This window comes from Tenrec ecaudatus, chromosome 1, assembly GCF_050624435.1.
Source record: "Tenrec ecaudatus isolate mTenEca1 chromosome 1, mTenEca1.hap1, whole genome shotgun sequence".
Lineage (NCBI taxonomy): Eukaryota > Metazoa > Chordata > Mammalia > Afrosoricida > Tenrecidae > Tenrec > Tenrec ecaudatus.
Window position 1 is genome coordinate 126,778,485 of NC_134530.1, and position 11,139 is coordinate 126,789,623.

Genomic DNA, 11,139 nt, shown 5'->3' on the forward strand with positions numbered 1-11,139 from the left:
ATACATGCATCAATTATCAATTATGTAAAGCACATCTGTACATTCATTGCCCTCACCATTCTCAAAACATTTGCTCTCCATCCAAGACCCTGGCATCAGGTCTTCATTTTTCCCCTCCCTCCCTACTCCCCCCTCCCTCATGAACCCTTGATAATTTATAAATTATTATTTTGTCATATCTTGCCCTGTCCCATGTCTCCCTTCACCCACTTTTCTGTTGTCTGTCTCCCAGGGAGGTCACATGTAGATCCTTGTAATCAGTTCCCCCTTACCAACCCACCCTCCCTCCACCCTCCCAGTATCGCCACCACCATTGGTCCTGAGGGGATCATCTGCCCTGGATTCCCTGTGTTTCCAGTTCCCATCTGTACCAGTGTACATCCTCTGGTCTAGTCAGACTTACAAGGTAGGATTCAAATCATGGGGGGGGGGAGGGGGAAGGAAGCATTTAGGAACTAGAGGAAAGTTGTATTTTTCATCATTGCTACATCGCACCCTGACTGTCTCGTCTCCTCCCCAAGACCTTTCTGTAAGGGGATGTCTAGTGGCCTACAAATGGGCTTTGGGTCTCCACTCCGCACTCACCCCCTCATTCACTATGGTAAGATTTTTTGTTCTGATGATGCCTGATACCTGATCCCTTTGACACCTTGTGATCGCACAGGCTGGTGTGCTTCTTCCATGTGGGCTTTGTTGCTTCTGAGCTAGATGGCCGCTTGTTTACCTTCAAGCCTTTAAGACCCCAGACGCTATATCTTTTGATAGCCGGTCACCATCAGCTTTCTTCGCCACATTTGCTTATGCACCTATTTGTCTTCAGCAGTTGTGTCGGGAAGGTGAACATCATAGAATGCCAATTTAATAAAAGAAAATATTCGTGCATTGAGAGAGTACTTGAGTGGAGGCCCAATGTCCTTCAGCTACCTTAATACTAAACCTAAAATATATGCACATAGATCTACTTCCCCATCCTCATGTATAAATATATTTGCATATGTACATGTCTTTATCTAGACCTCTATAAATGCCCTTTGCCTCCCAGCTCTTTCCTCTATTTCCTTTGACTTCCCTCCTGTCCCACTAACATGCTCAGTCCCCACCAGGGTTTCAGCAATTCCTCTTATTTACATTACCCTTAATCATGCCCAACCAGGCCTCCCACACCTTCCTCACCACTGATTTGAATCGCTTGTTGTTCCTTTGTCCTGGGTTTATTAACATCACTACCTTCCCCCTAACGGCCCCCTCTCCCATGTCCCCGCGGAACTGTCGGTCCCGTTGTTTTCTCCTCCAATTGTTCATCCAGCCTATCTTATTTAGACAGACCTGTGGAGATAATAACATGCACAAAAACAAGACAGAGCAAAACCAAGCAACAATATACAACAAAACAACAACAAAAAACCAATGACAAAAAAAAACACAAAAAGAAAAAAAAGCTTGTGGTTAGTTCAAGGATTGTTTGTTGGCCTTTAGGAGTGTTTTCCAGTGGAGTCTGTTGGGGCACCACGCCCTGGCCCCAAAGTCCACCTGCAGCATTCCCTGGGGAGCTCGCCGCTCCATTCCCTTGCTGTTCTGTTTCACCCCCTTAATGTTTTGCCTCAGTGTGGCGTGATCCGATCGGGTGCAATTCCCACACTGTTTCTCTAGTGTTGTCCTCTATAGGACTATGGGTCAGTGAGGGGCGTCATGTCTCATAGTGTGGCTGGCCATGTAGTCCTCTCTGTCGACTGGCTGCTCTAATTGGGAACATCAACCTCTCAGCCTGGTGGGCCATGACCTCTCCACTGGCTCCCTACTCCATACCGGCATGTTGCATTCACACCTTGGAGCACTGGGTTGAAGTCTGGTCCCTTTCCCTGTGGAGACATCAGCAATACCCTCCCCTTGGGTGGGTTAGTGCCCTGTGCCCCCGCTACCCTTTTCTTTTCTTATTGTTATTTTTTTTCCTTTCCCCACCTCTGTTTTATCTGTCTGCCATGTGTACCCCTGTATTTGTTCTGGTCCCTGCCATATTACCTGGTCCTCACCCCAGGAATGTTTGTATACCGCAGCTTTTTCCCTATGCCCCTTTTGCCTTTTTTTTTTTTTTTTAAGTTTACCTCAGCAGCCTTTGAAGTCTTTCTATATGTAAGTCAATGCTATCTTGAGGTCTGTTTTCTCTTTTGTGCCCTCTGGGTGAGGTTGTTCTATGTGGTGGTCTCTTCTTTATGCTTGGTGAGTATTGTTCTTCTGCCCATACTGGGTCGGCAAGGATCTTTTGTAGGGCTGGGTTTCTTCTAATGTATTCTTTGAGTTTTTCCTTGTCTGGGAAGACTCTTACTTCTCCATCTATCTTGATCGCCCTCCATTTCTTAAGCAGATATAATTATTGTCCATTTCGTGTCATGGTATAAATCCTAACCTCTATGCTAATGAGGCAAGATTAATATATGGCAGTGGTGTATTTTGAGTCACAGGCTTATAAGAGGATATTACTCATGTAATGCCCTTACTCAAGTGACACTATTTCTCATCCCACCCTGGAGTTATATATTTTTTTTAGATAAAAGGAGATAAAGGTGAGCAGAGAAGAGAAGAACCTCAAAGCGACCAAGAAAGAAGAGTCAGGAGAGAGTACATCTTTTGAAACTGAGGTCTGTACATCTATAACTATTAGACTCAGGGGACGATTGATGTCAAGCCAGATGACGGTCTCCAAGGAACACCTGGTCCTGATGTGGAAAGAAGACAAGGAGCTTCCCACGAGCAGAGAGAGAACCAGAGAAAGCCTTTCCCTGAATCCAGACTTCTCGCCTCCCAAACGGGAGGAGAATCAATTGCTGTTTGTTAAAGTCCTCCGACCGTCAGTGGCTTTTTGTTACAGCCGCACTAGGTAACTGAGACACCCAGCCAAACCCATGGGCCACTTTATCAGTTTGCAAACATAGAGCTCAGTGACCATGATGGCATTCTCTCCCTCCTTTTCTGCCCTTTCCTCCCGTTGTTGGCATCAACTCATTCCCCGCTATCTAATCTTGTTTGTTGCTATTGTCGATTCGATTCAATACAGATAATTATCAAAAGAGCACAATGCTCAAGGAAGACTGTTTTCTACTCGTTAATCTAGCATATGGTTAGATTGTGAGATGGCTGTAGGGGAAATTTTTGGTTTTAGTTTTAATGATGACCTCCAGGCAATAGTTTCAGGGGTTCTTCTACCCTCTATAGGGGCAGAAAGTCTAGAGCCCATGAGCATTTGAAAGTTTCTTCTGCGTTTCCCCCCTTTTGATCAGTAATGGTAGCCAGGCACCATTCCTTTTCTATGGCCGCATGGCACGGGTTGTGCACAGAAACGACTAGTCATGCATTCCCTCGCCTCCTCCTGGCACTGACTCTTCTCCTCCATTGCTCCAGCTGAATAGAGACTGACTGCAGTGAGCCAGATGGCCATCTGTAAGGCTTTAAGACCCAGGCATAGGGTAACAAAGTCGAAGGTAGATTAGAAGCACTAAACATGTTATTAAGCCAATTAACTATGATGTCCCATAAAATTATAACCCTAAACCTCCAAATCAAAGAATCAAAGCCCATGAGGCGCTTAGTTGGGCATAAGTTGTCTTGGCAGCTCTTTCTTGTGTATGTGTCAGTTTATAAATATATCTATCTCACAGCTTTTGCTAATTCAACTTTTTGTGGGTTTATAGTTATTGACAGCAATTACATTAATCTACTGTGCAATCCTACCCTTAAGGAATGCATGTTTCTATCCCTATTAAGCCCCCTCTTTCCATGATCTTTCCACCCTGACAATCACAAATAAACATCAGTCTCCATACATTTGTCTTTCCTCATCTTCTTACATAAGTGTGTCACACAAGGTTTTGTGTGTGAGAGATTGGCTTATTGCACTGAGGATAATGTCTTCATACTTTAGCATGTATCAAACTGCATTTCTCATTTCTATTGGCTGAGTAGTATTCCATTATATGTAGGTACATGTTTTGTTTACTGTGTTCAAATGGGCATTGTTTCCACCTTGGGTTATTATAAATAGTACTGCAATGGACATTGGTGTACATGTCTCTTTTGGAGTCTCTGCTTTCAAGTCTTTGGGGTTCATACACCAAGATGGAATTGGTGGGTCATACAGTATGATAACTGACAGTCACTCTAATGTCTTGATAATTTAGAAGAGTCTTTATTTGGTTATCACTGGACTGCTGGAATCTAAAAGTGATTCTTTGATTGCAGTCCCGAGTCCACATTTCCATTTATCTTTAAGGCCAAAAAACTCATTTATCATCTGTCTCGGGTTCAAGCAAGCATGAACAGAAGCAGAAGGCAAAGTTAATGGATGAATTGTAACTTCAAGAAGAGTATATGCAATCAGTATAAGGTACATTTCTCATCATAAAAGAAACAATGCCTGTTGTGAATGAGGGAGAGTGCAGAGTGGTGACCCAAAGCCCATCTATAGACAATTGGACATCCCCTTACCGAAGGGTCTCAGGGAGGAGATGAGCCAGTCAGGGTGCAATATAGCACCGATGAAACATACAACTTTCCTCTAGTTCCTAAATGCTTCCTCCTCCCCACTATCTTTATCCCAATTCTACTTACAAATCCGGCTAGACCAGAGCATGTTCACTGGTTCAGACAAGAGCTGGAAACACAGGGAATCCAGGATGGATAAATCCCTCAAGACCAATAATGAGGGTAGCGATACCAGGATGGTAAGGGGACGATGGGGGAGAAAGTGGGAACGAATCACAATGATCTACATATAACCCCCTCCCTGGGGGCCAGACAACAGAAAAGTGGGTGAAGGGAGACATTGGACAGTGTAAGATATAAAAAAAATTATAAATTATTAAGGGTTTGTGAGGTGGGGCGGGGAGGAAAAATGAGAAGCTGATACCAAGCGCTCAAGTAGAAAGCAAACGTTTTGAGAATGATGATGGCAACAGATGTACAAATGTGCTTGACACAATGGATGCATGTATGGATTGTGATAAGAGTCATATGAGCCCCCAATAAAATGATTTTTTAAAAGAAAAGAACAATCACAAAATTGTTAACGTCCTGGTTACCATAACAAAATTATACTGCAACATCCTGGTTATCACGACAAGATTAACTGCACCATTCAGATGACAGCCTCAAAGGGAGCAATATTGAATCAGAACAAATGATATATAGAAAAATAATCAAAACAAATTGTAGTGTCCAGAACATGGGAGTACATTCTAAAATCAATCACCAGCAGAGACTTTCCCTTAAGGGGAGGGAGAAGGGGTAGGTCCACTAGCAGCCAACTTTCTGAGATGAGAGGGAGGAACGGGCAGGTTACTTAGCAGCTTACAAAAATGGAGTTTCTTTGCTAGTCGGCCTCAATTAAGTATATGTTGATATCTTCTTATCTATAAGATCATTCCCAGATTTTTATTAGAAAAGACTAGGTGAAATGACTTTAACTAGTTTCTCCTCTTATAACTTACCATGTTCTTTTAAAAGTACTATGCGTACACAGAACCAGAACTTTATTTCAAGTATTACTCAATCTACATTTCCTCCTTCGATGATTTCATTTGAGAGGTGATTTAATCTATCACTACAGTTTCAACTACAGTGCCAATGTACATTTCTGATCTAAGAGTAGGTGCTGTGGGTTGCTTACGGAATGAATTCCCTTCTGTCTTCCACAGGAATTTTAAAGTCAGACTAGTCAGAGCCAAGGTCATCAGATACCCCCATACTAGCCCTCCTGGCATCCCGACTCTGTTCACTGTCCTGGCATGATCCAGTAACAGCCATGAAATCTGTGCAGTCGCCAAGGTCCTCCTCCTCCTTTACGCTCCACTCTCAAGCCACTTGTCAAATCTGCTTGATTTCATTTCCCAAACATCTTCTGTTCTTTCCATCATTACCATCATCAGAGTGCCGATGCTAAGTCGGGGCTCTCCGACATCGCACCTGAATCTCTTCCACAGCCTTCTCACCGTGGGTCTTCTCCAGGGCCTCCCAGACACAGCTTCGTGGAAGAGTAGCAGAGGTAAGACTACTGTCTGGGATCCTCCGGTGGCTCCCTTTCATCCAGAGAACAAAGTTCAAAGCCTCCTAAATCTTTCAAAGCCCCAAATGCACACGCTACTTGATTACTTTTTAACAAATGTTCCACAGATTCACAATGTGCCCAGTACTAGCCTGGGTCTGAGAACACAATACTGAGAAGCATCAGACCTAGTCCCTGGCCTCACTGAGCTAAGTCTTAGACATACATTCTTATCCTTCTAGATTCCTGAGTCCCAACCACTCACCACTCTCTAGTGGTACTTTTTTTTTTTTTTTAATCTGTAGGCTTGTTCTCTGCCTGAAATGCTTCTTCCTTCCCATTATTCACCGGTTGAGTTCTTCCAAAGGCCAGACCTACTTCTTCCAGACCTACTTCTTGCTCCGCAATGTTTCCCAGATTGCCCGACACAGTACTGCCATCCGGGTCCTTTGCACTTCTGTTGTCACTTAACAGGATAGAGAGGAAAGGCCATAAATGTTGAAGTTAAAAACAAAACAAAACACCTGGGCCCAACGCCTGTTGCTGTCATTTACTGACCATATAAGCCAGAGCAAATCACTTACTTTTCAAAGCCAATTTTATAATAATAGCTATCTCTAAGGACAGGATGATTCAACCAAGGTGCAGTAGCACCAACAAAACACACATCATTCCTCTGGTTCCCGAAAGCTTTCTCCCTGCCTTCTCACCCCCGCCCACCTTACCATGACCCAGTTCCACCTTAAAAATCTGACTAGACCAGAGAACACATATCAGTGCAGATAAGAGCTCTCGACACATGAAATTCATGACAGATAACTCCCCCGAAACAGTAGTGGGAGCAGTGATATCATGAGGGTAGGGGGATGCTTGGGGAAGGGGAAGAGAGAGAAAGGGGGAACCCATCACAAGTTTGGATATATAGACCCCCCACCCCAAGGGACAAGTAGCAGAAATGTGGGTGAAGGGAGCCACTGGACAGTGTAAGATACAAAATAATAATAACAATATATAATCGATCAAGGGTTCATGAGGGTGGGAGAGTGGGGGAGGGGTGGGGAAGACCTGGCGGTCTGCTCCTGTAAAGATCAGCCCAAGCAAACCCAGTGGGTCCAGCTGTGGCCTGGACTAGAGACTTATTGAGTTGGAATGGACTCCATAGTACACAAGGTCAACAGTGAACGTGTAGTAAAAAAATCTGTTCGTAATAACGAGAGTCTTCCACCATGTCAGTGTCACTTTACCTGTTTTTCCAGTCCAATCTTGTTCTTGTGTATTTAATCCCTTCTCTGTACTAGGCATTGCAATCTTCTTTAATCATCCCAAATCCTAGGAAGTATGCACGGTCACCTTTGTTCAATGTTGCTGATACGAATAAGTATATTGTTTAGTAGCTATAAGCATTTATTTGCACCTCCTCCTATGCTTTCTCCTGTATTAAGGAGACAGGAAACTTGAAAGGCACACTTCTAGATGGGATTGAAATTCTGCTAACACGGTACACTCGAAATTTGGATGAGGGCGGTAAGGCAGAGGGCGTTCTCCCAGCAATGTTGGAGGCAGATGAAGCCGCGTTGGCAGCTTGGTGTGTTTGCAGGTCTAGGCAGACTCTGTTTTCTGCGATTAGTCACCAGCCTCGCAGCTGGGAAGCTGCTCTGGTGTTGACAGATTTGTCAACAGCAATAAGAGCCACTAGGGTAACCTGACAGTGAATAGAATGGTGGTTTCCCCGATTTTCACACCTCTGGCATCTTTCACATTTTTGAACCATCTAATTTCTCATCCTGGATCACTTGCTGCCTAGAAAAGCTCAAGGCCGTTTCTATTGTCCACGAAGTAGGAGTTGAGCTAGCCTGGGTTGTCTCGAAAAACAACCCAGTGACACTCAGATATGTGGACGGGATAACTTTAGCTCAACACGCCAGCCTGACTCGCCCTCAGGACGGAAACACAGAAGATGTAGGTGCTTCAGCAAAGGGTGGCGAGGACGTGTGAGGGGCCTGGCAATCGGAGAGAATCCTGTCTGGGGTCTTACAGGCTCAGTGACAACCAAGCAGCCGACTAACAGGCCCACAGGAAAGCACACGAGTATTCATGATCTGAGAATTGTGAATGATATACTTCAGATCTGAAGGGGACATAGTATCAGAGCTTAAATGGTGAGATTCGGGTGTGCGGGGGCTATGGATGATGGTGGAAGCCCAACATACATTAGCAGGATCTACATAGGGAAAAGCCTCGGGTGATTTCCCTCTAATTGTAATTGAGAAATGGGAATAACCTGCTTATTCATACAGAGTATTGGAGAGCCAACAATAGTAGATTAAAATGATAAATCTGGCAGCCATCTAGCGGAGAGGCAACAAAGCCCACATGGAAAAAGCACACCAGCCTGTGTGATCATGAGGTGTTGAAGGGATCAGGTATCGGGCATCAAAATCCCAGAACAAAAAAATCATATTGATGTGACTGAAGGAGAGGTCAGAGTGGAGACCCAAAGCCCATCTGTAGACAATTGGACATCCCTTTACAGAAGGGTCACAAGGAAGAGACGAGCCAGTCAGGGCGAAGTATATCACCGGCAAAACATACACCTTTCCTCTAGTTCTTGAATGCTTCCTCCCCCACACTATCATGACTCCAATTCTACCTTACAAATCCGGATAGACCAGAGCATGTGCCCTGGTACAGATCAGAGCTTGCAACACAGGGAATCCAGGGCAGATAATGAGACCAATAACGAGAGCAGCGATACCAGGAGGGTGGGGGAGAAAGGGGGACCGATCACAGGATCTACATGTAACCCGCTCCCTGGGGGACGGACAACACAAAAGTGGGTGAAGGGGGACAGTGGTCGGTGTCAGGCGGTGCTTCCCAACCTTCCCCATGCCGCAACCCTTTCCTACAGCTCCTCCTGCTGTGCTGACCCCCAACCAGAGCATGATTTTTGTTGCTACTTCATAACTGTAATTTTGCTACTGTTATGAATCATAATGTAAGTATCAGACATGCAGGGTGTATTTTCATTGTTACAAATTGAACATAGTTAACCATAACTAAAGCATCATGATTAATCACAAAACAGTATGTAATTATATATATTTATGTGTTTTCCAGTAGTCTTAGGGGACCCTGTGAAAGGGTCATTTGACCCCTAAAGGGGTCGTGACCCACAGGTTGAGAACCACTTGTTTAAGTTATGAAAAAAATGTTTTAAATAAATTATCAAAGGTTCATGAGGGAGGGATGGTGGGGGAGGGGGAAAATGAGCTGATAACAAGGGCTCAAGTATAAAGAAAATGTTTTAAAAAGGATGATGGCAACATATGCACAAATATGTTTGACACAATGGGTGTACACATCAATTGTGATAAGTGCTGTATGATCCCCCAATAAAATGATTTTTAAAATGAGAAATCTGACTTGCCATTTGATCTCCCTTTGATACACTTTATATTTGATCTGATTTTTAATATTTTCTGTGAGGATTTTTTTTCATATTGGGGTTTGTCTGTTGTATTTTGTCCTTGTTGGTAGCCTTCTTGACTCTAGTTATGTACTTTTCGGTTTTTTGGTAAATGAAACCCAGGATAGGTGCATCTATAGAGACAATAACCAGAATAAGGGCTCCGGGGGAGGGGAGGGCAGCAGCAGAACGGACACATTTGAATTAGGATGTTGACCAAGCATACTGAATGTAGCGTGCACTTTCAGAAGAATGAACACGTCTTTCTTGGAAGAAGCACAGGCACAGTGCGCCTTACAAGGCGGATGGAGAGACTTGCTCTCATGGACTTTGGACATGTTATCAGGAGAGGCCAAGTCCTGGGAGACATCATGGTTGGGAGAGAGTCAGGAAAAAATGAGGGAGAGACTTTGAGATGGATTGGCACCGTGCCTGTGGGTGGATTGGCACCGTGCCTGTGGATGGATTGGCATTGTGGCTGTGGATGGATTGCCATGAAGTTCCTGAAGAACCCTGCTGGTAGACTTCTGACTGGTGGCAGTACTTGGCACCCCATCTGAACTGGTTGGGAATAACTCACAAGGGGCCCACACTGAAAGTCTATAAGTCTCATGGGGTAGAGGACAGGGGCCACTAGACTGCTCCATCCCTGCCTGCAGGAATAACCATGGGGACTTTTAGAGGCTCGGCTTTTGGAGACAAATGCTGATGACAAGGGTTTCTGTGTGGATAGGTAAGCGGGACTGGGCTATGTAGCCCTGAAAGAAATGGGGACTGGACTGAAGGTTTGTAACATGTCCCTCTCCCTATGTAACAGAGAGAGATTAATCTGCTCTCTGTCAGGATCCCTGTTAGGACTTGGGACTATCTGTGTGGTTTCTTTTTTTTGGTGTTTATCTATACAAGATAGGCAGGATAGGCAATCTCATGGAGACAGTGATTGGACTGACAGTTCCTGGGGGACATGGGGTGGAGGGGTGGGTAAAATGAGCAGGGAGCCAACAATGATGGGTACAGGGGAATAGTAAGTGTTCTAAAATTGATGGAAAGGAGGGTGTAGCTTTTCTGGTTGTGTTTGATCGATTGAATTGTATCTGAGAGGAATTACTGAGAATTGAACAATGGGTAAATATGATAGTGAGGTAGGAAGGGAAAAAGAGGAAAGAAAAAATATATGTGTGTGCATGTATTTATTTATATATGTATATATATATGCCAATGGAAAAGGAAGCAGATGGACTTTGGGCCTCTACTTAAATCTTGCCTCAGCTCAAGAATGGTTTGTTCTAATAATGTGGCACTGTATAATATTCATCTTCCTGACCCCATCACTGAAGACAAAATAGGTGCCTAAGCAAATGTGGTGAAGAAAGCTGATGGGCCCAGCTATTAAAAGAGATAGCATCTGGGGTCTTAAAGGCTTGTAGTTAAATAAGCAGTCATCTATCCGGGAAGCAACAAAGTCCACATGGAAGAAGCACACCAACCTGTGTGATCATGAGGTGTCAATAAGAATAAGTATCAGAAGTTCAAAAACAAGCAAACAAATCGATGTGAAGGGGCTGGTATGTAATGGAGACTCCAGACTCACCAGTAAGATAATTGGACAGGCCCTCTCAGAAGGGCCACATGGAAGGGA